At 48.9% G+C, this 27,780-nt stretch overlaps 1 protein-coding gene across 8 annotated transcripts in view; it reads left to right on the forward strand.

Moving 5' to 3' along the window:
* The first annotated feature begins 1,911 nt into the window (after positions 1 to 1,911).
* The window catches only part of NSD2 (nuclear receptor binding SET domain protein 2), a 109,963-nt gene continuing 84,094 nt past the window's right edge, over positions 1,912 to 27,780 (forward strand). For 2 of the 8 annotated variants that reach the window (XM_034958191.4, XM_034958195.3), the window contains exon 1: positions 1,912 to 2,075. The gene's annotated coding sequence lies outside the window, so the exon portion shown is untranslated. Of the gene's footprint in view, positions 2,076 to 22,668; positions 22,792 to 24,225; positions 24,406 to 27,780 lie in introns of all 8 variants that reach the window. The other 6 variants (XM_055111129.2, XM_055111130.2, XM_063603667.1 and 3 more) reach the window with 6 other exon arrangements.

The following is a 27,780-nucleotide window of genomic DNA, read 5'->3' on the forward strand; positions in this document are numbered from 1 at the left end:
TCCTGAATAGTTGCGATTACAGATGCCCGTCACTATGCCTGGCTAATTTTTGTATTTTTTTTTAGTAGAGACGGGGTTTCACCATGTTGGCCAGGCTGGTCTCGAACTCCTGACCTCAGGCGATCCACCTGTCTCGGCCTTCCAAAGTGCTGGTATTAAAGGTGTGAGCCACCATGCCTGGCACTGGCCGTAATTTTAAAAATTAATTTATTTGTTTGGTGATAGAGACGAGGTCTTGCTATGTTGCCCAGTCTGGTCTCCAACTCCTGGGCTCAAGCAATCCTTCCACTTTGGCCTCCCACAGTGCTGGCTCACACTTCTCACAGGTGTGAGCCACTGGCCTTGGCTCCATTTTGAATTAATTTTTGTTAAGGGTGTAAAGTCTGCGTCTAGCCTGATTTTTTTTTTGCATGTGGACATCCAGTTGTTCCAGCACCATTTGTTGCAAAGACTGTCTTTTCTCCATTCCATTTCCTAGAGTCAAGTTCAGTTGACTCCATTATGGGGTCTATATCCGGGTTCTCTATTCTGTTCATGGATCTATTTGTGTATTTTTCCACCAGTACCACAATGTCTCAATTACTGTAGCCTTATAGTAAGTCTTGCAGCAACACTTGTTTTTTTGGGGGGGGCACAACTCAAGCCATACAGGGGCCCAGCACCTGTGAAGGGACAGCGGCGGAGGCGGCGCGGGAGAGAAAGAGGAGGTGAACTGTGGCCACTCCTTGGTGGCTGGAGGGGGGTCCGGGGAGGCAGGACCTGGGCTGAGGTGTCGTTCTATAGCCCGGGTAGCGCACTTTCACAAAGCGCTCCTTGACCAAACTCTCGCCAGGCTCCCCTGGGCCCGCTTCTCAGCGAGGGCTCAAGCTGGGCCTGTAAAGCTCGAGCAGACACTAAGGCTCAAGGCCGAAGGTGTCCCCGGCTCCCTGAACCTGCCTGACAGAAAACCCAAGGCCGCCGGCTCCGGCAGCACCTGGAGGCAGGAGCCGAACTTCCATGGGCGGCGGGCAGCAAATCACACCGGCTTCAACCGCCCGGCCCGCCCACTTTTTGCAGCGTCCGACTTCCCCGCTCGCCCGCGCCGCTTCCTCCTCCTCCCTGTGCCGCACGCAGTCGCCCGCGCCACCCCCTGAAGCCCGGCTCTACCGCAGCGGCGCTGGGGCAGCGCCCCTGGACCAGGCGTCCTCCCCTCGCGAGCGGTCCTCCCGCAGCCGCGCCCAGCTCCGGGTCGGACCCTCGCCCGGGGGACTCGTTCACGCCCTGCGGCCGCTAGGCGGGAAGAGCACGACGCTCTGCCCTGCCCCGTCGTGGCGTCTGACCCTCTCCGCCACGTCTGTTCTGAGGCTCCGGGCCCGCCACGGCGGGGCCTCTGCGGCGGTTTCCCCACCCGTCCCCGCACTGCCGCTCCGCGAGGCGGACGCCGCTAGCAGCCTCCCGCGGGCCCCAGGCCCCGCGCCCCTCTCACGGGACAGGAGCTTGGGGACCCGCGCGGGCGGGCCGCGCGCCCAACGCCAGCCTCCGCGGCCGCGCGCCCACGGCTCGGGGGCGCCGGCTCCGGACGGTGATTGGGCGCGGATCGTGACGTCACTGAGCGAGGCGCCCGCGGGCGCCGGGTCTGGGCCGGGTGCGCGCCGCCGAGTAGCGGGAGCAGGGCGCGCGCCCGGCGCTACTCTGAGGCGGCTCGCGGGGCCCGCGGCCCGGCCCTCCCGGCGCTGCCAGCCCCGCCCGCCCGCGCGGCCCCCACCCGCCGCGTGCCTGCCCGCCCCGCCCGTGCGCGGCCCCGGCGCGGATTTGAAAAGCCCGGTCCGCGGGCCCCGCGAGCGCGGCAGCCAATCAGCGGCGCGCACTTTTCCCGCGGCTTCTGCGAGGCGGCGGCGGCCCCGGCTGCGGCGGCGGCGGCGGGCGGGAGGCGCGGGGGCGGGGTCGGCGCCGCGCGCGAGAGCCTCGGCCTGGCCGCGCTGCGCCCGCCGCCGCCGCCGCCCCCTCCCCGCCTGGGCCCTACCGCCGCACGGCCCCGGCCCCCTCCCAGCCTGCCGCTCCGGAGAGCCGCCCGCCGAGGATGCGACGCACCGCAGGTCACTGGGGCGCCCGCCCAACAGTCGCGGGCCGCCAACCGCCGGGGCTGGGGCCGGGAGGCCGGGCTGTGGGAGGCCTGAGGGGCGGCGGGGAGGACCGCGGAGGCCTGAGGGGGCGGGAGCGCCGGGAGGAGTGGGGGCACTGAGGAGGCCTGAGGGGCTGGCTCAGGGGCTGGGGGACCGGGAGGCCGGGCGGCCTGAGAGAGTCGTGGGGACCGCGAGGACCGCGGAGGCCTGAGGGCCGGCGGGAGGACCGGGCGGACCGCGGAGGCTGGGACGCGTCCGGGCAGGGGAGGGGCGGCGGCCTGCAGGCGGCGGCGGCTAACGGGGCCGGGCGGGCGGGCGCGGCCATGTTGGGCCCGGCCGGGCCCTGCGGCTGCACCTGTGCCCGGCCCGGCCGAGGCGGCCGCCTTTGTTCCCGCGGCGCCGAGCGGGTCGGGCCGGCCTTTGTGCGGCGCCCCCGGTCCGGGGCGGCCGCGGTGGGAGGGGCAGGTTGGGGTCCCGGGGCCGGCGCCGGGGCCAGGGGTCGGGCCGAGGGTCGCTTTTTGTTTGCAGGCGGTGTCTGGCGTTGACACTCGCGGCGCCCGGGCGTTGGTCAGCGCGGACGCTCCCCCGGGAAGCCGGGCCGCGGTCCGGCCCTTGGCAGGTGGAGGCGGGGGTGAGCCGGGTGTGGGTACCCTGCTGGGGGGCTGCGCGCCCTCGGCGTCCTGGCCTCCGCCTGGGATGTTCCCCTCGCCCCAGGATGCAGATTGATAGTCCTTGAAGCCTCAGTGCATGAGATGGGACCTGGCGACTTAATGGCTGGTTTTGCTCCACTCACAGGAACCGTGGTTTAAAATCTCGGCGTTTAAAAAATGCTGGTCTTAAGTTTCGGTAGAAATAAAATGGATGAGGGTATTGTATAGGACCCGTTGCAGCACGAATCTTTCTGTGCCCACGATGGGTTTTGACATTCAAGTAGGAACATAGTATCAAAACTGATGTGGTGACGTTAATCGTTTTTAGGTAGATAACGTGTATTTTGTGTGTGTGTGTGTGTGTGTGTGTGTGTGAGAGAGAGAGAGAGAGAGAGAGAGAGAGAGAGCGCGAGCGCGAGAGAGAGCAGACCCTGTGAAGACAAGACTAATTGGATAAAGTTCAGGCCTGGCTCAGGAGCAGCTCTTCAGTGCTACCCACCTGCTTCACAGACTTTCAAGCCTTGATTTTTAAATGAGTTAAACGCCAGCATCACGCGTGGGTTATATTCACTCTATTTTGTGTATTTCAAATATCAACGTGGAAAATAACTTAGGAGCCATCCCATTTATGAACTTGGGACTTAAACTTTTTAATTTTCCCAAAATGTTTTAAGTGCCCTAGTTACATATTTAAATGTGATGAGAACAACAATATTTTAAAGAGCAGAACGCCAACAACATAAAGCAAACAAGTTCTGTGAGCACAGCCTTTCCTTGTGTACTTGATGTGTGCTCTCATTCCCCACAACTGATGGTGGTTCAAATCTAAACTGCCAAATGGAGATGAAGAGGACTCATGCTTTAAGCACGATTACTTTGAGTCATTTCCTTTTCTTTCCTTCCATTTTCTCAGCCACCCAAACCCAGCAACCTTCAGTTTTGGGCTGATGGTTGGTAGAGTGAGGACTTACTGCACAATTTTGAGTTTGTGTGAGCTTTTGTGAAGAGCTCTGATCTCAGTACAAAAATTGTCCTCTCCTGACTGCATTAATACTAGAGTCTGGCCTCTGATTCTAACAGTAAACATTTTATTTTAAGAGTATGAGGTAATTAACTGTGAATTTCAAAGAATGATGGACAATTTATCTTATATATTCATATGTAACATATAAACTAATATAACTTTTGGAGACATGCACAACAAAATTATAAGGTCAACAGGCTGTAGGTGTGACTTGGTTTGTTTTTATGCAATCAACTTACCCAGGGCTTTTAAACCAGTACTTGCTGAAATGTGGGGACCCAAATGAAGCATTAATCAGAATCCTAGAATGAGTCAGGAAGATAATCTGAATAGGTAGAAGACAACCCACTCCTCCTAATCCTGTGGGGGTTACATGGGTACAGCCTTCTGCCTATTCAGATTATCTTCTCCTTCTAAAAGTAATCAAATCTTACAAAGTTTATTCACATGGCAGAATGTGAACTTTTTTTGTTTGAAGATTCAGTGTAAAACATGCAAAATTAGCTGGAATTAGTCTTACTAAGCTACAGGATTCTCTTTACCAAGCAAGAACTTAAAAGAAGTGCTAAGATGGTGCTGAAGTTCATAATCCAAATGTATTTTGTCCTGTGCTATTTATTTATTTTTAGAGACAGGGTCTCTCTATGTGGCCCAGGCTTGAGTGCAGTGGCTATTTCAGAGGAGAGCAATCATGGTGCACTTCAGTCCCAAACTCCTGGGCTCAAGTGATTCTCCCGCCTCAGCCTCCCGAGTAGTGGTTACTACAGGCACACTCAGCCTTCCTGGCTCTGCCCTGTCCTTTTTAGCTGGGCAAGTGGGCAAATAACCTTTCTAAGTAAATAATTAATCAGCGGCAACAGAAGCCATAAGGCTTTTTACTCATATATTCTGATCTACGTGTTTGGTTTTGCCTTTTCGTTTTTGTTTTTGTTTTGTTTTTTGGTGGGCTGCTCATGGCCATAGAATGCATACAACTTTGGATAAGCATTTTAGTCTTCTGAGCCTCAGTCTCTTGTTTTGCTTGATTGTAGTAAGTGTGACCTTGTTCTCCAAATACGTGGTACCATGTCCTGACTCCAGGCCTTTGTGTGGGCTGTTCTTGGGTGTGGACTGCCTGCCACCTGTCCTTCCTCTTTGAGCATAATTCATGGCTTTTTAATGGCCACTTGTGACCTTTCTCCCCTGTTGGGTTAACTCTTAGAGGTAGGACTCTGTCATTGCCTTGGGCAGCATTGCCTCTGCTGGTGCATTCTCATGGCATACACTCAGTAAGTGCCGAATAAATGGGTATATGGCTTAGGGTAAACAAACAGCCCATTTTAATGCCGATATCTGGCCTGTTTGCCTCTCTGTTTTGTAAGTAATGGAGCATCTGGGAGAAGAAGCTGAGTCTAGAAAGGAAATGGCTTGGCTAAGGTCGCTCTGAAACATTGCAAGTATATAAGTCCAACAAGTAGTAGAACAGATCTGTACTACCACCAAGATGGAGCAAGAAATTTACCTCATCAATTTCTCTATCCTTGGTCAAGATAAAAAAATATAAAGTACACAGAATACGAAAGAAGAGATGACACGGGGGCTTTAGAGGATTAGGCTTGTATTTATAAACTGTATGATTTGCTAATTCCTTTTTAATGAATGGTTATTTACAGCGAGTACTTTGGGGGAGAAAAAGACTTATGTTGGTTACCCAGGGACTCTAGCATTTTATATTTGTCTATTGGTTGCAATATTGCTCTTTTCTTTTGAGATAGGGTCTCACCTGTTACCTGGTGTGGAGTGCAGTGGTGCAATCATAGCTCACTGTAACCTGGCACTCCTGGGCTCAAGCTTTCCTCCCAGCTAATTCTCCTAAGTAGTTAGGACTACAGGCAGATGCCACCATGCTTAGCTAATTTTAAAATTTTTTATGGAGTCAGTCTTGCAGTGTTTGGGCTGGTCTCTGTAACTCCTGGCCTCAAGTGATCCTCCTGCCTTGGCCTCCCAAAGTGCTGGGATTACAAGTGTGAACCACTGTGCCCAGCCAAGTTGCAGTATAGCTTTTTACTTTTTTTTTTTTTTTTTGGGACAGGGTTTTGCTGTGTTACCCAGGTTAGAGTGGAGTCATATGATCACGGCTCATTGCAGCCTTGACCACCTGGGCTCAATCGATCCTCCTACCTCAGCCTCCTGAGTAGCTGGGACAACAGGCATGTGCCACCATGCCTGGCTAATTTTTGTGTGTTTTATAGAGACAGGATTTCACCATGTTGCCCAGGCTGGTCATGAACTCCTGGGCTCAGGTGATCCTCCCACTTCGGCCTTGTGCCTGGCCTGCAGTATAGCTTTTTAAAGAATTGATTGATTTGATTACATTTGGTTTGCTAGTTAAAAAATCACGACAGATTGGCCGGGTGCAGTGGCTCACGCCTGTAATCCCCGCACTTTGGGAGGCCGAGGCGGTTGGATCACGAGGTCAGGAGGTCGAGACCATCCTGGCTAACATGATGAAACCCCGTTTCTACTAAAAAACAAAAAAACACAAAAAATTAGCTGGGCATGGTGGTGGACGCCTGTAGTCCCAGCTACTCGGGAGGCTGAGGCAGGAGAATGGCGTTAACCCAGGAGGCGGAGCTTGCAATGAGCCAAGATTGCGCCACTGCACTCCAGCCTGGGAGACAGCGAGACTCCATCTCAAAAAAAAAAAAAAAAAAATTCAAGACAGATTTTGGCTGGGCGCGGTGGCTCAAGCTTGTAATCCCTGCACTTTGGGAGGCCGAGGCGGGTGGATCACGAGGTCAGGAGATTGAGACCATCCTGGCTAACATGGTGAAACCCTGTCTCTACTAAAAATATAAAAAATAAGCTGGGCATGGTTGCAGTGCCTGTAGTCCCAGCTACTCGGGAGGCTGAGGCAGGAGAATGGCGTGAACCTGGGAGGCGGAGCTTGCAGTGAGCTGAGATCGCGCCACTGCACTCCACCCTGGGCGACAGAGCAAGACCCCTGTCTCAAAAAAAAAAAAAATCAAGACAGATTTCAAATTAGTTTTGTTTTAATATCTGCTTTCCTAAAACCACCTGGCCCCAGATGAGTTTTCAAAGCATTTTACTTTCTGTAATACTTAGTGGTTTCAACAAAATATACAAGGATAGAAATTGCAGTGTTGGTTAGCTGAGTGATGGCCTCAGCTCAAAAACTCCAGTAGTGGATAGGCACAGTGGCTCATACCTGTAATTGCAGCACTTTGGGAGGCTGAGGTGGGAGGATCGCTTGAGACTAGGAGTTTGACACCAGCTTGGGCAACATAGGGAGGCCCCATCTCTACAAAAATTTTTAAAAATTAGCTGGGCATGGTGGTGTATGCCTATAGTCCCAGATACTTGGGAGGCTGAAGTGGGAGGTCACCTGAGTCCAGGACTTTGAGGCTGCAGTGAGCTGTGATCATACCACCATACTCCAGCCTGGGAGATAGCACAACCCTCTCTCAAAAAACAAACCTAAACGCAAAACCCCAATAGTGAGACTACCCTAGTGGGTGTGTAGAAAAAAATGCTTTTTTTTTTCTGGAAGGAATTGGAACCTCAATTTTTAAGTTGACTTGAGTTGGCACTGAGAGAGTTGATGATGTGAATTAAATTTGTTATGCCGTTTGCTGGTGCGGTGGCTCACGCCTGTAATCCCAGTGCTTTGGGAGGCCAAGGCAGGCAGATCACCTGAGGTCAGGAGTTCGAGACCAGCCTGGGAAATGTGGTGAAACCCCGTCTCTACTAAAAATACAAAAAATCAGCTGGGTGTGGTGGTGGGTGCCTGTAATCCCAGCTACTCGGGAGGCTGAGGAAGGAGACTTGCCTGAGCCTGGGAGGCAGAGGTTGAAATGAGCCGAGATCATGCTACTGCACTTCAGCCTGTGCGACAGGATGAGACTCTGTCTCAAGGAAAAAAAAAAAATTGTTATGCTTTTAGAGGATCTGTGCATGTTAGCAATGTTCTTACATTTTGATGGTTTTCATATATTTTTTGCTGCTATATTATGGAGGCTAATGATCAGAAAGCATTTTTCCGACTCCAGTTTTACTGTCTTCAGGTAGTTTTCTACACACTGCCTTGTCTTTCTAAAATACAGATGTCCTATGTGTCCCCAGTCTTCAGGGGGTGACTCTCACTGCCCATTGGGGTTCAAGACGAGTCTCTCACTGGCTTTCTGACTCTCACTGCACTACTTGTTTTGCCCTCATCTCAGTTACTCAGCTCATCTCTTTCTGCCATGTTTTTCCTCTGGGCCTTTGTGTGGTCAATTTTTGTTCCTTTCTTCTGCCCATGTGCCCCCTTACCCCATGTGTGTGGGGGATAGGCATGCTTTCCCTCTTCCTTCCTTCTGCCAGGTCTCAGCTTGGGCCCCACACTGAATGCTGTGCCTGACTCCTGCCTGTTTTGGGACGCCCTTGTCTTTTCCATCATCACCCACTCCCATTCTCATTCTGTTCCAGCCACACGGGCCTCTTGCCTGCTCTGAAGCCCTGCAGCTCTGCTGCCTCCGACTAGTGCCCTTGTTCTTTCTTTGACCTGGAATGCTGTCCCCAGGTATCTGTGTGGCTTACCCCTCACCCTCCTTCAGGTCTTTGTGCTTCTCCCTCTGGGGCACCTTCTCTGACCACTGATTTAAAGTACTCTGTTGTGACCGGGTACTATTACAGTTTATCTGTGATCCTGGTGCTTTATGAAGCCAAGACGAGAGGATCACTCCAGCCCAGGAGTTTGAGGTTGCAGGGAACCACGATTATGCCACTGCATTCCAGACTGGGTGACAGTAAGACTCTGTCCCAAAAGAAAAATAAAACTTAAAAAAAGTATTATATATATACACACACACTTCTGAGACGGAGTCTAACTCTGTCACCCAGGCTGGAGTGCAGTGGCACAATCTAGGCTCACCACAACCTCTGCTTCCTGGGTTCAAGCGATTCTCCTGCCTCAGCCTCCCAAGTAGCTGGGATTACGGGTGTGTGCCACCATACCCGGCTGATATATATATATATATATATATACACATACATACATATATATATTTTGTATTTTTAGTATAGACTAGGCCATGTTGGCCAGGCCGGTCTCAAACTCCTGACCTCAAGTGATCTGCCTGTCTTGGCCTCCCAAAGTGTTCGGATTACAGGCGTGAGCCACCATGCCTGGCCAAAAAAACTTTTTAAAATTATTCTGTTGCTATCTGGCACTCCCCATCTGCCTTAGATTTTCTCCATAGCACATACCTCCAACATTCCATGTGAATTCCTGGCTGCATTGGGTCATCTGTGAAGGCAGGGACTTTTCTCCTTTCGCTTGGCTTGCTGTCATGTCCTCAGCACCTGGAATGGTACCTGAGTGACTGTCAGGCATTCAGTGACTATTTGAATACATACACAGCCCTCAGTACTTCGTATGCCTTAGGGGGCATAATATGTCTCAGAAATGGTGTGAATGAAGGGGAGTGGTGTGAGCATTTTGCCTTGATGTGGAGTTGGAAAGGTGGAGGGCCATGGGCTGGTGGCAGAGGTCACAGAAGAGCCTTATGCACCATTAGCAGGGCTGGAGAACTGTGACTTAACCAATGCACAGGAGGCGAGGCTGGGAAGGTGTGGACAGGTGGGAGAGAATGAGCAGAGGCAGCATTGCCGGGACTGGGCCATAGCGTGAGAGTGGTGCAGGAGAGGGTCCTTGGTCCAATCCTTACAGATGGAAAGATTGGGTAGTTGCTGGTACCACTGTTACCTCTCTGTGAATCAGGGGAAGGGAAAGTGGGCCTCGCTTCTGACCTACCTTATTTCCTTCCAGAAGGAAGCTCTGATCTCACCTACCTGCCTAAAAATGGGTCTCTGGAGCTTCACTGTTTGCTTAGAAGAGAAAGCCCTAGATCTTGAGCATGGCATGTGGTTCCTGCCTGTCTTTCCTTTATGTATCTATGTGTATATATATAAATATATACAACACTTTTTTTTATTATTTTATTTTTTTGAGACAGAGTCTCGCTCTGTCACCCAGGCTGGAGTGCAGTGGAGTGATCTCAGCTCGCTGCAAGCTCCGCCTCCCGGGTTCACACCATTGTCCTGCCTGAGCCTCCCAAGTAGCTGGGACTACAGGCGCCTGCCACCACGCCCAGCTAATTTTTTTGTATTTTTAGTAGAGACAGGGTTTCACTGTGTTAGCCAGGATGGTCTCGATCTCCTGACCTTGTGATCCGCCTGCCTCAGCCTCCCAAAATGCTGGGATTACAGGCTTGAGCCACCGCGCCTGGCCTACAACACATTTTTTTAAAAATGTGTATTTTTTCTTTCCTCTGTGACTCTGGCCAGTGATCCTGCCTGTCTTTCTAGCGTCTTTGCTGGCCAGTCCTTTGTGGTTGCTGTGAGATCTCATCATGCTGCCTGTAGCTCTTGTGATGAGCCGTGCCCTGTCCCATGGATCTTTGCATGTGCTGTTGCTTCTTCCTGAGTTGCCTAATTTTGTGTTGCTGTAGTGGTTTTATGGCTCACCTCTCATCTCTGTGAAGCCTTTCCCTATTTCTACCAGAACTGGGTGTTGCAGACCCTGGGCCCATGGCACTTGGGGGGTGTGTGTGTGTGTGTGTGTGTGTGTGTGTGTGTGTTTTCTCCCAAGTTTGTCATGCCTTTGTGAGTACTGGGCCCTCTTATGACAGCATGTTGCACAGGCTCTTGCCCCATTCTCTTCTCCAGGTTGTGAATTTTTCAAGGTGAGGGCCCTTTGATATGTCTTCAGTGCCTAAATGTGGAAAGCACTTAGTTAACAAGTAGAGATAGTTTTTGGGTATTATTCTGTTTTCCTAATGATTTTTATTTCATAAAAATGTGAATTTCTAGATTTTTGGTTAAAATATGTGTTAGAAATAGGAGGCTTCTGTGTTCTTTCCCCTCCAAAATTCGGAGTTGGTGTAATCTTTGTAGAGCCTTGCTACACAAATCTTTGAGCAGCAAAGCATCTTCTTCTCATTGAATCCTCACAGCAGGAAATTGAATCCCAAAGATGTCGAGTAACTGATCCAAAGTCACAAGGCTGTATGTGATGAAGTTAGAACTCCTGCAGGGCCTGACCTCTGATTCTGTACCCTGGGAACTTACTTGTTTTGCCTCTTGGACAACTTTAACATACAGCTGTCTGTATGTGGATGGAAGACTGAGCCATTATATTTCTGCCAGTCAGTGTGGCAGTGTACTTCTGCCTGATATTTCTTCATTCATTGAATATCAGTTGTGTGCCAATGATGAGCCAAGACCTATGTCCTTGTTCCCATGGGTTTTATAGGCCTGTAATGGGATGAAATGGGGAGGGACAGTGAGCAAAGGTCATATCTTTGAAAAATCTGTGAAATACTCCTGCCAAAAAAAAAAAAAAAATCAAACCTGAGTCCAGTCAAGTTCCTATGTTTAACAACCAATCTACAGGAAATACAGGGGCAAGAGAAATACTACAGAGTTGCCATTGGCAACACTGAGAAATGTGGGAAACTATAAGACCAGTAAGCCATACTCATCAACAGGGAAAAATGAAGGGGACTGATAACAAGAGACTGGAGGAACATGGACTAATTTTTATTGTAGGGCTTATCTGTGTTTGTGTCAGATCAGTTTGTTAGAGAAACAGCTGAATATCATTTATGATATTTGAGACAGAATTTGGAACACATTATATTATTGAGGAATTATTTTTATTTTTAGCTGTGATAGTGGGTTTGTTATGTTTAGTAATTCCTCCCTTTTAGAGGTGCATACAGACATTTACTGATGAAATGGTACATCATCTAGGGTTTGTGTCATGATCCTATGGGAGAGGGAGTAGATTATTTGTGGTTACATCAGGACTTCAGGGCTGGTCTAGGTTGAGAGTGGTATGGGCACATGGGTTCTAACTTTTTTTGAGATAGGGTCCCTCCCGGACTCAAGTGGTCCTCCCACCTCAGCCTGCTGCGTAGCTGGGACACAGGCGTCTGCCACTACACCTGGCTAATTTTTTATGTGTTTTGTTTTTGTTTTTGTTTTTTTTTGAGACGGAGTCTTGCTTTCCATCACACAGGCTGGAGTGCAGTGGCGCGATCTCGGCTCACTGCAACCTCCGCCTCCTGGGTTCACGCCATTCTCCTGCCTCAGCCTCCCCAGCAGCTGGGACTACAGGCGCACGCTGCCACGCCCGGTTGATTTTTTTGTATTTTTAGTAGAGACGGGGTTTCACCGTGTTAGCCAGGATGGTCTCGATCTCCTGACCTCATGATCCACCCGCCTCGGCCTCCCAAAATGCTGGGATTACAGGCGTGAGCCACCGCGCCTGGCCTGTTTTTGTTTTTAAATAGAGACAGGGTTTTGCCATGTTGCCCAGGCTGGTCTTGAATTCCTCAACTCAAACAGTCCTTCTGCCTGCACCTCCCAAAGTTCTGGGATTACAAGTGTGAGCCACCCCTCTGAGCCCTGGTTCTAATTATTCTCTCCACATTTATATGTGTTTAGAATTCCTCATCACACAAAGCAAGTCATGAAGAAAAGATCTAGGTGCATCTAGTAGGGAGGTTATACCTGACAAGGCTTTGGGAAAGACTTCCTGATGGGATAGACACTAGAGCAGGGAGCAGAGAGCAGAACGGGGATTGGGTGTTGGCTCCATGAGGGTGGGGGTGAATATCAGATGGAGGGAAGAGCCTGTGCAGAGCTTCTGTGATAGAGCAGGAAGAAGCTGGTGTGGCTGGAGCAGAGGGTGTCGGGCAAGTTCTTTTAGGTCCTGTTAAGAGCAATGTGAGGTTTTAAGGGTGATGGTGTGACATGAATCTATTTGCTTTAGAAAGAGGTTTCCTCAGATTGCTCTGTAGATTGAGTTGGTGCTGGGAAAGGTTCGGGAAGAGTGTGTACAGAAGCCCAATCTGTGGTCACTCTGTTCAGGTGAAAACCTTTCCTTTGTCCCTGCTTTGGGTCCCTGATTGGATTGGACAGCCCTGTCTCCTTGAAATGTGGTGTGGCCTGTGATTTGCTCTGGCCATTGGAAAGTGACACGTAACTTCTGAGTGGAAGCGCTGAGACACGTGCTTTATCGTGTTACCTTTCTCTTGTTTCTGACTGTGGAAACAAACAGATATATACTATGGGCAAGAAAGAAAACTTTGGGCTGGGCTTAGTGGCTCATGCCTGTAATCCCAGCACTTTGGGAGGCCGAGGCGGGTGGACACGAGGTCAGAAGATCGAGACCATCCTGGCTAACACAGTGAAACCCCGTCTCTACTAAAAACACACAAAAATTATCTGGGCGTGGTGGCGGGCGCCTGTAGTCCCAGCTACTCGGGAGGCTGAGGCAGGAGAATGGTGTGAACCCGGGAGGTGGAGCTTGCAGTGAGCTGAGATCACGCCACTGCACTCCAGCTTGGGCGACAGAGCAAGACCTCTGTCTCAAAAACAACAACAACAACAACAACAACAACAAAAAACTGGGTTGAGCCAAGTAACAAACAGTTTTGGGCTTGTTACTGTACCATAACCTAGTCTCCAGTGGTTCTCAAAGTCTGGTCCCCAGACTGGCAGCTTCAGTGGCCTGGATGCTAGTTAGAAATGCACATTTTCATGTCTCAGACCTACTGCATCATAAACTCTGGAGTGGGGCCCAACAATCTGTGTTCTAATGTGTCCTTCATGTGATTCTGATGCCCTTGAGTTGAGAGCTACTGTCTGAATTTCCTGACTGATAAGTCAGGAGGCTGTTGGTGTCAGTCTTGGTGAAAGAGCTTGGTGGTTGGCCATTGTTGGGATTGTGGGTGTGGAGAAAAGTGGACAGGCCTAGCTAGGAAGGCCTCTGGAGTAAAATTGATAAGTTGTGTTGTTTGGGATAAGGAGAGATGAGGGGAAGTTCTGGTGCCGGTGATAGCCCTAAGTTTTTGTCTGACAGAACCAGATGGATAGAGGTGCCGTTTACTGTCCAGATAGCATTCTTTCTGTATGCATTTACATTACCTTCCATTTCAGGTTCAGAAACAAGAGAAAGCCCATTAAGAAATAAAAATTTGTGGACTTCCTTAGCTCAAGTAACAGTTTCTCAATGAACCCCACCTTGATACCCCTCCCCCCATTTAAAAGTGTACCCCCTCTGCAGGGCTGGGTGCAGTGGCTCAGGCCTGTAATCCCAGCACTTTGGGAGGCTGAGGCAAGCAGATCACTTGAGGCCAGGAGTTCAAGACCAGCCTGGCCAACATGGCGAAACCCTGTCTCTACTAAAAATACAAAAAATAGCTGGGCGTGGTGGCGCACACCTGTAACCCCAGCTACTCAGGAGGCTGAGGCACGAGAATCGCTTGAACCAGAAGGTGGAGGTTGCAGTGAGCCCAGATTACACCACTGCACTCCAACCTGGGTAACAGAGCAAGACTTTGTTTCCGAAAAAAAAAAAGTGTACCTCCTCTGCTCTCTTGATCCCACCTTGTTTGTTGTCCCCATCTGCTCTCCCAGCTGTAGTGGAAGCCCCATGAAAGCAGGGCTCTTGTGTCTTGTCCATGGCTGCATTCCCAGAGCGAGCAGCATGTGTGGGTGCTCAGCATGTGTGAGCTGAAGGAGCTGCCTAGATGGCGATGAGGAGCGAGTGTGGCCCACATGGAGCTGCACGCAGGAGCTGCGTTGCTGCCTCTTGTTCTCTGTTCATGGTTTTCTACACAGTAGCCTAGGATAGAGGCTGCAACTGTCACAAGAGCATGGAGAAGCTTGTTTAACTTAAGACAACTTATTCTTCCTTAAGTGGGAGAGAAAAATGACATTTCAGCAGAAGCAGCACTACCCACAATGAAAACTTACAAAATGAGACTACTGAGAAAGTTGCAGATATAAAAATTAGATTTTTCTCCCTTTTTTTGTCGGGGAGGAGATGGGGTCTTGCTCTGTCACCCAGGCTGGAGTGCAGTGGCATGATCTTGGCTCACTGCAACCTCTGCCTCCTGGGTTCAAGCCATCCTCCCACCTCAGCCTCTCAAGTAGCTGGGACTATGGGTGCATGCCACTGTGCCTGGCTAATTTTTGTATTTCTTGTAGAGATGGGATTTTGCCATGTTGCCCAGGCTGGTCTCGAACTGCTGAGCTCAAGTGATCTGGCCCACCTTCGCCTCCCAAAGCACTAAGATTACAAGTGTGAGCCACCGCAGGCCCCTTTTGTTCTTTTTTTTGAGACGGAGTTTTGCCCTGTCACCCAGGCTGGAGTGCAGTGGCCCAGTCTTGGCTCACTGCAACCTCCAGCTCCCTGGTTCAAGTGATTCTCCTGCCTCAGCCTCCCGAGTAGCTGGGATTACAGACATGTGCCACCACGCCTAGCTAATTTTTATATTTTTAGTAGAGATGGGGTTTCACTGTGTTGGCCAGGATGGTCTCGATCTCCTGACCTCTCGATCTCCTGACCTCGCGATCTGCCTGCCTTGGCCTCCCAAAGTGCTAGGATTATAGGCGTGAGCTACCGGGCCCAGCCTCGTTCTTTATCTGCAAATTGTATGCTCTATTTGTAGAAGACAAATTGGGATTATATATCGTGTTAACAGTTTATTGGGTTCTTTTCAGTTGAGTTCTGAAATCTGCAAGTGTGTCTTTAAAATTCAACTGCCTGGGCTGGGCGTGGTGGCTCACGCCAGTAATCCCAGCACTTTGGGAGGCCGAGGCAGGCGGGTCACCTGAGGTCAGGAGTTTGAGACCAGCCTGACCAACATGGAGAAACCCTGTCTCTACTAAAAATACTAAAAATTAGGCAGGCGTGGTGGCGGCAACCTGTAATCTCAGCTACTCAGGAGGCTGAGGCAGGAGAATCGCTTGAACCCGGGAGGCGGAGGTTGCAGTGAGCCGAGATCATGCCATTGTATTCCAGCCTAGGTGACAAGAGCAAAACTCTGTTTCAAAAAAAACAAAATAAAATAAATAAAATTCAACTGCCTGTAACTCCTTTGAAACAAATAGTGCTGCTTGTTTGTCCACTCTCTACCTTTTTAGGCTGAATGCATGTCTATTTTTTATATACCAGTATGTTCACAGCTGCTATAGGCATTTCAGCAAATTAGTGGATTAAATCAGTAAAGGGCAGAAACAAGACATTGCCAGTGCCCTATCTCAGACCCCTGCTTATGGATCAGTGGAGCATTATTGAGGGCTCTCTACTGATTCAGAAAAAAATAACAACAGAATGAACTGTGGTCATTGCCTTCTCTTTTCTTTGCGAGACGGGGCCCTGGTCTTTCTTGTAAGTTGATAAAACTTCTGATATGTTGATAAAACTTCTGAGGTAAAGGAAGTCTGTCTCAGTGGCCCCTGTTGACATGTATTTTGATAGGACCTTGTCCTTGCTCTGCATTTCTGCCTCTGGGGAGTCTCAAGTGGCTGCTTGGGGCCACACATCATGCTGGAGTGAGGAGGCATGCTCTGGGTCCTTGAGCCTAGCTGCTCTTCATGGCTGTGCCTTCTTGGTGGGTGCCCCTGTCTCAGGAGCTGTTACTGCCTCTCTTGGTACCCATGCACTGCTCCTCTTTGTTACCACCCAGAGATCTCTGCACCGGTTCTGCAGAGCTGCCCTGATACAGGTAGTTCCTCACTGCTCTCTTCCCTCAGGACAAGTTCCAGGCGCAGGAACGATATAGAGAAACTGAGTTGTGTGAGTTCCAGCCTAGAGTTTATATAAATCTTATTTCCAGAGATGTGCAATTTGACACATCATTATGGCAAAATTAGCTTAAGTATTTTTAATAATTCTATAATCAGAAAATATATTTTATGAATAATTTGTATAATATAGAAAAGTGGAAGGATACATACAACTCTGCTCTCACCAACCAAAATGTTGAAGCATATTTTCTGCTTATCTTTTCCTTTACGAAACTAAAGCACGTCCATTGAAGACGTATGCTTTGTGAGTCTTGTAATCAAAGGTGACAGTCCCTGCTGTACTCCCCTTCAGAGTTCCATCAAGGCAACCTCTGCTCTTTCAGCTGTTTCCTTTTTTTCTTTTTGAGACAGGATCTCACTGTGTGGCCAGGGCTGGAGTGTGGTTGTATGATCTCAGTTCACTGCAACCTCCATCTCCTGGGCTCAGGCAATTCTCGTGCCTCAGTCTCCTGAGTAGCTGGTATTACAGGTGTGCACCACTATGCCCAGCTAATTTTTGTATTTTTAGTAGAGACAGGGTTTCACTATGTTGGCCAGGCTGGTCTTGAACTCCTGGCCTCAAGTGATTCACTCATCTTGGCCTCTGAAAGTTCTGGGATTACAGGCTTGAGCCACCGTGCCTGGCCTTTCAGCTGTTTCTATTTATCTGTACTTTAAAAAGTAACTTGCGGCCGGGCGCGGTGACTCACGCCTGTAATTCCAGCACTTTGGGAGGCCGAGGCGGGCAGATCACAAGGTCAGGAGATCAAGACCATCCTAGCCAACATGGTGGAACCCCGTCTCTACTAAAATACACACACCCAAAAAATTAGCCAGGCGTGGTGGTGTGCACCTGTAGTCCCAGCTACTCAGGAGGCTGAGGCAGGGTACTCGCTTGAACCTGGGGAGATGGAGGTTGCAGTGAGCTGAGATCGCGCCACTGCACTTGAGCCTGGGGACAGAGCGAGACTCCATCTCAAAAAAAAAAAAAGTAACTTGCTTGTTTTGCTAATTTTAGAACTTCCAGATTGATATATGTTCAATTCTATCTGTGGAAGGTGATGAAGATTTAGCTTTCTTACCCGCCCCCTCTTACCTCCCATGTTACCTCCCTACTTCTTCCCCACATTCCCAATATTGTGGTGGTTTGATGATCTATTCCAGAACTTAGTGGTTGAAAAAACAACAACCTGTATTTGTTTACAGTTTTGTAAGTGGGACATGGTTTGCCAGGGTTAGCTTGTTCCTCCTGCTCCATGTGATGCCAGCTTGTTGGTACTGGCTGTCAACTGTGAGAGTTCAGTAGGGACTTTTGGCCATGGGCTTCATTCTTCCCAGTGTGGTCTATCCTATGAGGCTGCTTGGGCTTCCTTGCAGCGTGGTGGCTGGTTCCATGAGGGAGGAAGTGAGATCTGCCAGTCGTTTTAAAGGCTGTAGTGAGAACTGTCATCACTTTTGACATGTTCTTTTTTTTAAATCTCCCTTGCTCAGTTATAGCAAAAAACTTTTGCCATGTTTTGTTGGTAAAAACAGCTACAGGGCCAGGCTAGACTCAAGGGAGTGGGGAAACAGACCTTCATCTCTTGGTAGAGTGACAAAGAATTATTGACCATCTTTATTTATATTTTATTGGTGAGGTCTTGCTCCCTTGCGCAGGCGAGAGTACAGTGGCACGATCATAGCTCACTGTAGCCTCCAACTCCTGGCCTCAAGCAGTCCTCTTACTTCAGGCTACCAAAGTGCTGGGATTACAGGTGTGAGCGTGAGCCACTACACCTGGCTAATTTTTGTTGGCTGTTTTTAATCTACCACACTTTTATAGCAAGGTTTGGTTTAAATGAATATAAATTGTTACATTGTTCAGCTAAATCATACACTGTGATGGATAATATTTACTTGTATGACTTTGTTTTCCTGGTGGTAAGTTTTTCTGTTGGCTTTATTTTCCATGTATCTGTTACTAATTCAGCCTAAAGTTTTTAAAATGAACTGTATAAAAAGCCTTTGGGATGGTCAGTTACACTAGATCTGTCAGTTCCTTTTTTTCTTTTTTTTTTCTTCTGTGATGACCTTTCTCCCAGAGCTGTCTTCCTGCTCCAGATTGGACTCCTCCCTATTCTGCTGCACAGCTGTTCACATCATCTTCTGGGATGGACCATCTGTTTTTTGGATCTCATGTCTTCCTTAGTTTACCTTCATGTTTGGTGATACGTGGTCTGATAGTTATCTTAAAATATGTGTGAGGCAACGTTCATTAAGACTATACGGCTGGGTGCGGTGGCTCACGCCTGTAATCCCAGCACTTTGGGAGGCTGAGGTGGGTGGATCACCTGAGGTCAGGAGTTCGAGACCAGCCTGGCCAACATGGTGAAACCATTCTCCACTAAAAATACAAAAATTAGCCAGGCCTGGTGTTGGGCACCTGTAATCTTAGCTACTCAGGAGGCTGAAGCAGGGAGAATTGCCTGAACCTGGGAGGCGGAGGTTGCAGTGAGCTGAGATCAGGCCACTGCACTCCAGCCTGGGTGACAGAGCGAGATTCCCTCAAAAAAAAAAAAAAAGACTTTATATGCCAGAGAATCATCTGTGCATATCCTCAGCTGATAGCTTGATTGGGTATATATCATTTAGGTTGGTAATGATTTTTTCGTCAGAATTTTGAAGGCATTACTTTATTTTTTAATTTTTAAATTGTTTTTATTTTTTTTGAGACTGAGTCTCACTCTGTCACCCAGGCTGGAGTGCAGTGGCAATCTCGGCTCACTGCGGCCTCCACCTCCAGGGTTCAAGCGATTTTCCTGCATCAGCCTCCGGAGTAGCTGGGATTACAGGCGTGAACCCACTGCGCCTGGCTAGTTTTTGTATTTTTAATAGAGATGGGGTTTCACCATGTTGGCAAGGCTGGTCTCAAACTCCTGGCCTCAAGTGATCCACCGGCCTCGGCCTCCCAAAGTACTGGGATTACAGGCGTGAGCCACCACGCCTGGCTGCTTTATTATTTTTGAGCTTCCCATGTGTATTAGTATTTTTTTTTTTTTGAGACAGTCTCACTCTGTTGGCCAGGGTGGAGTGCAGTGGCATGATCTCGGCTCACCTCAACCTCCACCTCCCGGGTTCAAGTGATTCTTCTGCCTCAGCCTCCCGAATAGCTGGGATTACAGGCACCCAGTACCATGCCTGGCTAATTTTTGTATTTTTAGTAGAGACGAGGTTTCGCCATTTTGGCCAGGCTGGTCTGGAACTCCTGACCTCAGGTGATCCACCCGCTTTGGCCTCCCAAAGTGCTGGGATTACAGGCGTGAGCCACTGCGCCCAGTCGTATATTAGTATTTTTTGAGACAGGGTATTCTTCTGCCACTCAGGCTGGAGTGCAGTGGTGTAATTATGGCTCACAGCCTCTACCTCTTGGGCTCAAGCGATCCTCCCACTTCAGCTTCCTGAGTAGCTGGGACTACAGGCATGCGTTTCCACACTCAGCTAACTTTTTTACTTTTTGTGGAGCTGGGGTTCTTGCTATGTTGCCCAAGCTGGTCTTGAACTCCTGGGCTCAAGCGATCCTCCTGCCTGGGCCAACCAGAGTGCTGGGATTATGGGTGTGAGGCACCACGCCCGGCCAAGATTTGACTTTTTTTTTTTTTTGAGTCGGAGTTTTGCTCTTGTTTCCCAGGCTGGAGTGCAATGGCACCATCTCGGCTTACTGTAACCTCCGCCTCCTGAGTTCAAGCGATTCTCCTTCCTCAGCCTCCCAAGTAACTGGGATTACAGGCATGTGCTACCATGCCTGGCTAATTTTGTATTTTTAGTAGAGAGAGTTTCATCATGTTGGTCAGGCTGGTCCTCAGGTGATCCACTCCTGACCTCAGGTGATCCACCTGCCTTGACCTCCCAAAGTGCTGGGATTACAGGCGTGAGCCACTGTGCCCAGCCGACCTTTTTTTTTTTTTAATTGAGATAAAATTCACATGACATTTATTGTTTAAACCATTATAGAGTGTACAATTCAGTGGTGTTTTTGGTATGTTCAGTGTTGTGCAAAAGTCGCTGCTACCTAATTCCTAAACATTTCATCAGCTCAGTAAAAAATTCTGCACTGTTAAGCAGTCACTTTCTATCCTCTCCTCTCCCAGCCCCTGGCAGCCATTCTACTTCTGTCTTTATGGATTTGCCTATTTTAGGCATTTTACATAAATGGAATCATACAGCATGTGGCCTTTGTATCCAGCTTCTTTCACTTAGCATCATGTTTGTCTATGTTGTAGCATAAATCAGGATGTCATTTCCTTTTGTGGCTATATATCCATCGCATGGATAGATCATTTTGTTCAACCATTCATCAGTTGATAGACAGTTGGGTTGCTTTTTGCTATTACGAATAATGCTGCTGTGAACATTCTTGTACAAGTTTTTTTTGTTTTGTTTTGTTTTTTGTTTTTTTTTTTGAGATGGCGTCTCGCTCTGTCGCCCAGGCTGGAGTGCAGTGGCGCGATCTCGGCTCACTGCAAGCTCCGCCTCCCGGGTTCACGCCATTCTCCTGCCTCAGCCTCCCGAGTAGCTGGGACTACAGGCGCCTGCCACCATGCCCGGCTAATTGTTTTTTGTATTTTTAGTAGAGACAGGGTTTCACTGTGTTAGCCAGGATGGTCTCGATCTCCTGACCTCGTGATCCGCCCACCTCGGCCTCCCAAAGTGCTGGGATTACAGGCGTGAGCCACCACACCCGGCCTATACAAGGTTTTTTATTGAGACGGAGTTTCACTTTCGTTGCCCAGGCTGGAGTACAATGGCATGATCTCGGCTCACTGCAACCTCTGCCTCCTGGGTTCCAGTGGTTCTACCTCAGCCTCCCAAGTAGCTAGGATTACAGGTGCCCACCACCACGCTTGGCTAATTTTGTATTTTTAGTAGAGAGGGGGTTTCACCATGTTGGCCAGGCTGGTCTCGAACTCCTGACCTCAGGTGATCACCTGCCTCAGCCTCCCAAAGTGCTGGGATTACAGGGGTAAGCCACCACGCCCGGCCTTTTTTTTCTTTTGTGAGACAAGGTCTCACTCTGTCACCCAGGCTGGAGTGCAGTGGCGCGATCTCGGCTCACTGCAGTCTCCGCCTCACAGGGTGAAGTGGACTTCCCACCTCAGCTTCCCGCGTAGCTAAGACCACAGGCACATGCCACCATGCCCAGCTAAGTTTTGTATGTTTTGTAGAGACAGGATTTTGCCATGTTGTCCAGGCTGATGTCGAGTTCTTGGGCTCAAGCAATCCTTCTGCCTTGGCCTCCCATAGTACTGAGGTTACAGGTGTGAGCCACTGTGCCGCGCCTACGTGGAATTGTTTTATATGAGAACAGAGGTTCTACCATCATTGAGTGATAGCAGGGCTGAAATATATTTCAGGCAGACTAGTGTGATATATTAGAAAATGAGGGTATTTTAGGTATGTGTAAATCATATTTGCAAACTTGGGTTTTCCATTTCAGTCTTTTCCGCCCCTGGAGGAATGGGTTGGAGCTTGGTCCGTCTCACGGCCTGGCTCTGGGGAACGTCTTGAAGATCTCACTGCTGTCCTAGGGTTGAGACCTCCTTCTGCTCAGTTGGATTCACGGAATTATCAGAGTGGGCTTTAGCTGACATCTAAGCCAGTGGGCAAGGTGGGAGCAGTGAGGCCTACTGTGTCTGAAGTGTTAAAGCTCCCCAGAGAACCGGGCACGGTGGCTCATGCCTGTAATCCTAGCACTTTGGGAGGCTGAGGTGGGCAGTTCACGAGGTGAGGAGATCGAGACCATCCTGGCTAACACGGTGAAACCCCATCTCTATCAAAAATACAAAAATAAAAATTAGCCGGGCGTGGTGGTGGGCACCTGTAGTCCCAGCTACTCGGCAGGCTGAGGCAGGAGAATGGCGTGAACACGGGAGGCGGAGCTTGCAGTGAGCCGAGATCGCACCACTGCACTCCAGCCTGGGCGACAGAGGGAGACTCCGTCTCAAAAAAACAAAAACAAAAACAAACAAAAAACCTCACCAGAAATGCACACTAGGGCTTACCCAGCCCCAGTCCAGGAAGGAATAGTCTTCCTGCCTCCCCATTGCCCTCTATGCTTTCTCTTTTCCTAGCATATCTACTCTTCCTAATTTCTGCCTCTCTCCTCTAGAATATTAGCACCTCAAGAATAAGGAAGGCATTTTGTTTGTTGCTCTATTTCCAAGTGCTGGAGAACTTGGGTGGGACTCAGTGATTCTTTATTTTTATTTCTTTATTTTTATTTTGATTTTAGAGATGGGTCTCGCCATCACCATGTTGCCCAGTCTGGTCTCCAACTCCTGGGCTCAAGCGATCCTCCTGCCTTGGTCTCCCAAAGTGCTGGGATTACAGGTGTGAGCCCCCACACCCGGCCTGAGTGAGTGGGTTCTGAGTGGTGACTGTTGTTGTCCATAGCCTTCCCCCTGCTTCTGAGAGTGGAGTCCCTCCCCTTATGCTGGAGACCTCCCAAGGTCCATGTGGTCCTATAGGGGCTGTTCAGCCTCCCTAGCCCCTTAATGTGTCAGGTCATATTGTATATATTCCATGAAATGTGAATAATTAGTTATATAATTCCTAAGCACTTATTTTAAAAAACAGCAATGTGATGCTTAACTCTTCCCACCTCTGTTCCTGTCCCCCTTAGAAAACCACTGATAACTCTTTTTTTTTTTTTTTTGAGACGGAGTCTTGCCCTGTTGCCCAGGCTGGAGTGTAGTGGCCTGATCTCGGCTCACTGTAACCTCCGTCTCTCGGGTTCGAGCGATTGTCCTGCCTCAGCCTCCTGAGTAGCTGGGATTATAGGCGTGCACCACCACGCCTGGCTAATTTTTTGTATCTTTAGTAGGGACGGGTTTCACCATGTTGGCCAGAGTGGTCTCAAACTCCTGACCTTGTGATCCGCTCGCCTCAGCCTCCCAAAGTGCTGGGATTACAGGCATGAGCCACCGTGCCTGTCCTAGAACCACTGGTAACTCTTAACTGGTAATTTTTGTTTTAACCTCTGTATTTTTATTTTTCACCTGAGTGCTTAAATATTTTCATCCTTTTTATAATGGTCATGTTGCATTTGTAATTTTAAGAAGAAAAATATTTATAAACGAGGAATTCTAAGGTTATTAGTCTTCTTCCTACAACAGCACTTCTCCAGTACCAGTCTGATTCCTCTAAGTCCGCATCCCCAGGTTTGACATCTCTAACTCTAATCCCTTCCGTTCTTTGTCCTTGTGATTTTACACCTTTCTTTTGTGAAAGAGATACGCATATTAAACTTTCAGGCCAGGCTCGGTGGCTTAAATGCCTCCAATCCCAGCACTTTGGGAGTCCGAGACGGGTAGATCACCTGAGGTCAGGAGTTCGAGACCAGCCTGGCCAACATAGTGAAACCCCGTCTCTACTAAAAATACAAAAAAATGAGCCAGGCATGGTGGTGCATGCCTATAGTCTCAGCTACTCGGGAGGCTAAGGCAGGAGAATCACTTGAACCCAGCGGCAGAGGCTGTGGTGAGCTGAGATTATGCCACTGGCACAGTTCCAGCCTGGGCGACAGAGACTCCGTTTCAATAAAAATAAATAAATAAATAAACTCTCAGTCTTTGCATATTGCAAGATGTATTTTGCCTCTTTTTGTTTTGTTTTGTTTTGTTTTGTTTTGAGTCAAGGTCTTGCTCTGTCCCCCAGGCTGGAGTGCAGTGGTGCTTTCTTGGCTCTCTGCAATCTCTGCTGCCCAGGTTCAACCGATCCTCCTGCCACAGCCTCCCAAGTAGCTGGGATTATGGGTATGCACCCAGCTAATTTTTGTATTTTTTTGCAGAGACAGGATTTCGCCATGTTGCCCAGGCTGGTCTCGAACTTCTGAGCTCAAGCGATCTACCTGCCTCGTCCTCCCAAAGTGTTGGAATTGCAGGTGTGAGCCACTGCACCCGGCCCTTGCCTCATGTTTGAATGATAATTTACCTGGGCATAAAATTCTGGACACTTGTGGTGGCACGAGGTGGGCATTTATTTTCCCTTAATGCTTGCTTGATTGATTGACAGACAGTCTTGCTCTGTAGCCCAGGCTGCAGTACAGCGGCATGCTTATAGGTTGCTGTAGCCTCGAATTCTTAGGCTTAAGTGATCCTCCTCCCTCAGCCTCTGAAGAAGCTAGGATTAGCTTCTAGGACTAGTTTCTAGGACTGTAGGTGTGCGCCACTGTACCTGGCTAAATTTAAAATTTTTTGTAGAGATGGTGTCTTACTATGTTGGCCAGGCTGGTCTCAGACTCCTGACCTCAAGTGATCTTCCCACTTCAGCCTCCCAAAGTGGTGGGATTACAGGTGTGAGCCACCACGCCTGGTGAAAATTTTCTGTTTGTCCTTCATGTTCTGTCATTTCAATACAATGTATCTAGATGATTTGTTTTCATTTATTTTACTCAGAACATAGGGTGCTCTTTTATTCAGAATATCTAATTTTCCTTTCATCTCTGGAAAATGTTTCATCTCTTTGAAATTTGTTGGCTGGCTGAGGTGGCTCAACCTGTAATCCTACCACTTTGGGAGTCCAGGAGTTTGAGACCAGCCTGGGCAATGTGGTGAAACCCCATCTCTACAACAAATACAAAAATTAGCCAGTGTGGTGGTGCATGCCTGTATTCCCAGCTACTTGGGAGGCTGAGGTGGGAGGATTGCTTGGGCCCAGGAGTTCTAGGATGGAGTGAGCTGTGATGGCACCATTGCACTTTAGCCTGGGCAACAGAGGAAGACCCTGTCTCAATAAAAAAAAAATGAAAAGAAAAAGTTGTCTTTCCCTCATCCTCCCAAGCCTCTCCAACTAGAACTGCATTGGAATGTAAGCTCCTTGAAGGTAGAGGATTTTTGGGGGTATACGTAACATAAAATTTACCATTTTAACTATTTTAAAGCATTTAGTTCTATGGTCTTAAGTGCGTTCACATTGTTATACAACCATGACACTGTCTCCAGAACTTTTTCATCTTCTCAAACTGAAACTCTGTCCCATAATTCCCTATCCTCCTTTTTCTTACCCCAGCTTCTGGTACTCACCATTCTACTTCCTGTCTCTATGAATTCTATTCTGGGGACCTCATGTACGTGGAATTTTACAGTATTTGTCTTTTTTGTGTCTGCCTTATTTCACTTAGCATAGTTTCTTCAAGATTCGTCCATATTGTAGCAGATCTCAGCATTTCCTTCCTTTTAAAGCTGAATACTACTCCACTGTGCAGATAGTCTACATTTTGGTTATCTATTCATCTGTTGATGGGTTACATCTATCTTTTGGCTACTGTAACAGTGCTCCTGTGAACATGGTTGTACAAATATCTTCTGGTTCCTGCTTTTAATTCTTTTGGGTAGACAGAGTGTTTTTCACCCTGTTTTGTTCAATGTTATAATCCCAACACCTAAAATCAGTGTCTTGCTCGTAGTAGGCACTTTATATTTGAAAGAATGAAACATTCATGAATGTTATGTCTTAATGTATCTTACATGGTTTTCATCTCTTTATCAGCCCTTTTCCGTGCTGATTCGCTCAGATTTATCTTCTAATCTATTATATTTTTAGCTGTGCCTGGTCTGCTATATTCAACTCAACTGAGTTTTTAATTTCTATACCAATACCTTTTTTTTCCAAGTCTGCAAATCATGAAAACAGTAATTTCCTGTTCTTCTGTAGAAGACCTTCCATACTGTCCCATGCCTGGCTCCTGGAGGATCTCTCACTGCTGGTGGGAGGCTGTGTTTACCTCAGGGGCATCTCTCAGTGGCTCTCCCGGGGAGAGGGGGGCTCCCCATGAGCAGTTCTCAGGTTTCCCTGCAGGCCCTACCAGTGTCACTCATTTTAGACCTGTTTTGACATTTTTTGGTCTCCGGATTTAGCCTTCTTAGGCGGAGGCTTGGGGTTCACATTTCTCAAGGGTGGCTCTGTCACCCCAGTGGCCTCTGGTGCGTGTTTGCTGAGGGCCCAGCCCTGGGCTGGCTGGTAGAGGGGCTCAGGTGATGATGACAGCACTGTGACCACAGACACTCACCTGGTGATGGGGAAGTCCTCTGCCTGGTGGTGGCTTCTTTTCCTCCTTACTGTTTGAAAGTACCTGCAAGGTGGGTCCTCTGTCCTCAGGACATGGAGTGAGGATGAGTGGTAGAGGCTCTTGGCCGGGGTCCCACCGTGTAGTAAGTGGCAGAGCTGGGATTCTAGTCCAGACAGCAGCTCCACACTTGGTGCTCCTAATCACGGTAGCCAGCTGCTTGCCATGACACCTCTCCTTCGGGCTCTGTGCAGGAAGCCCAGTCAGGCCCAAGCCCCTGTCCTGCACCTCCCTTCTGTATTCCGGCTGCCAAGCCCCAGCTCCTAAACCCTGGGGTCCTGCCATGGGCAGCCTGCACCCTATGAGGCTCCAGACTGCTGTTCCCTTTTCATTTCTAGACCTGGAGATTCTCTCTATTGCTTTGCATTAGGCAGTGTAGCTAGACAAGGCCTTGCTGAGTCTGGCGTGCAATAGTGTGGTCACAGCTCACTGCAGTGTCAACCTCCTGAGCCCAAGCCATCCTCACACCTCAGCCTCCTGGGTAGCTGGGACTGTAGATGTGCGCCAGTGTGCCTGGCTAATTTTATTTTTTGTAGAGACAGGGTCTCACTATGCTGCCCAGGCTCGTCTCAAACTGCTGGGTTCAAGCAATCCTCCCTCCTTGGCCTCCCAAAGTGCTAGGATTACAAGTAGTGAACCACTGTGCCCGGCCTCCCTCCCTCCCTCCCTCCCTTCCTCTCTTCCTTCCTCTCTTCCTTCCCGAACTCTTCCATTCCTCTCCTTCCTTCCTTTCCTTCTCTCTTTCTCTTTCTTTCCTTCTTTCTTTTCTTTTCTCTTTTTTCTTTTCTTTCTTTCTCTCTCTCTCTCTATCTCCCTCTCTTTCTTTCTTTCTTTCTTTCTTTCTTTCTTTCTTTCTTTCTTTCTCTTCCTTCTCTTCCTTCTCTTCTCTTTTCTTTCTCCTTGCCTTCCCCAACATAAGAAAGATAGTTAAACCCAGGTATGGTGGCTCACATCTGTAATCCCAGCACTTTGAAAGGCCAAGGCGGGTGGATCGCTTGAGCCCAGGAGTTGGAGACCAGCCTCGGCAACATGGTGAGACTTTGTACAAAAACACAAAAATTAGCTGGGCATGGTGGCAAGTGCCTTGTAGTCCTCACAGCTGCTCAGGAGGCTGAGGCAGGAAGATCACTTGAGCCTGGGAGGCAGAGGTTGCAGTGAGCCATGATCATACCACTGCACTCCAGCCTGGGTGACAGAGTGAGACTCTGTCTCAAAGGAGAAAAAAAAAAAAAAAGGAAAGTGGTTTGGGCTGGGTGCAGTGGCTCATGCCTGTAATCC

The sequence above is a fragment of the Pan paniscus genome, chromosome 3, assembly GCF_029289425.2.
Source record: "Pan paniscus chromosome 3, NHGRI_mPanPan1-v2.0_pri, whole genome shotgun sequence".
Classification (NCBI taxonomy): Eukaryota; Metazoa; Chordata; class Mammalia; order Primates; family Hominidae; genus Pan; species Pan paniscus.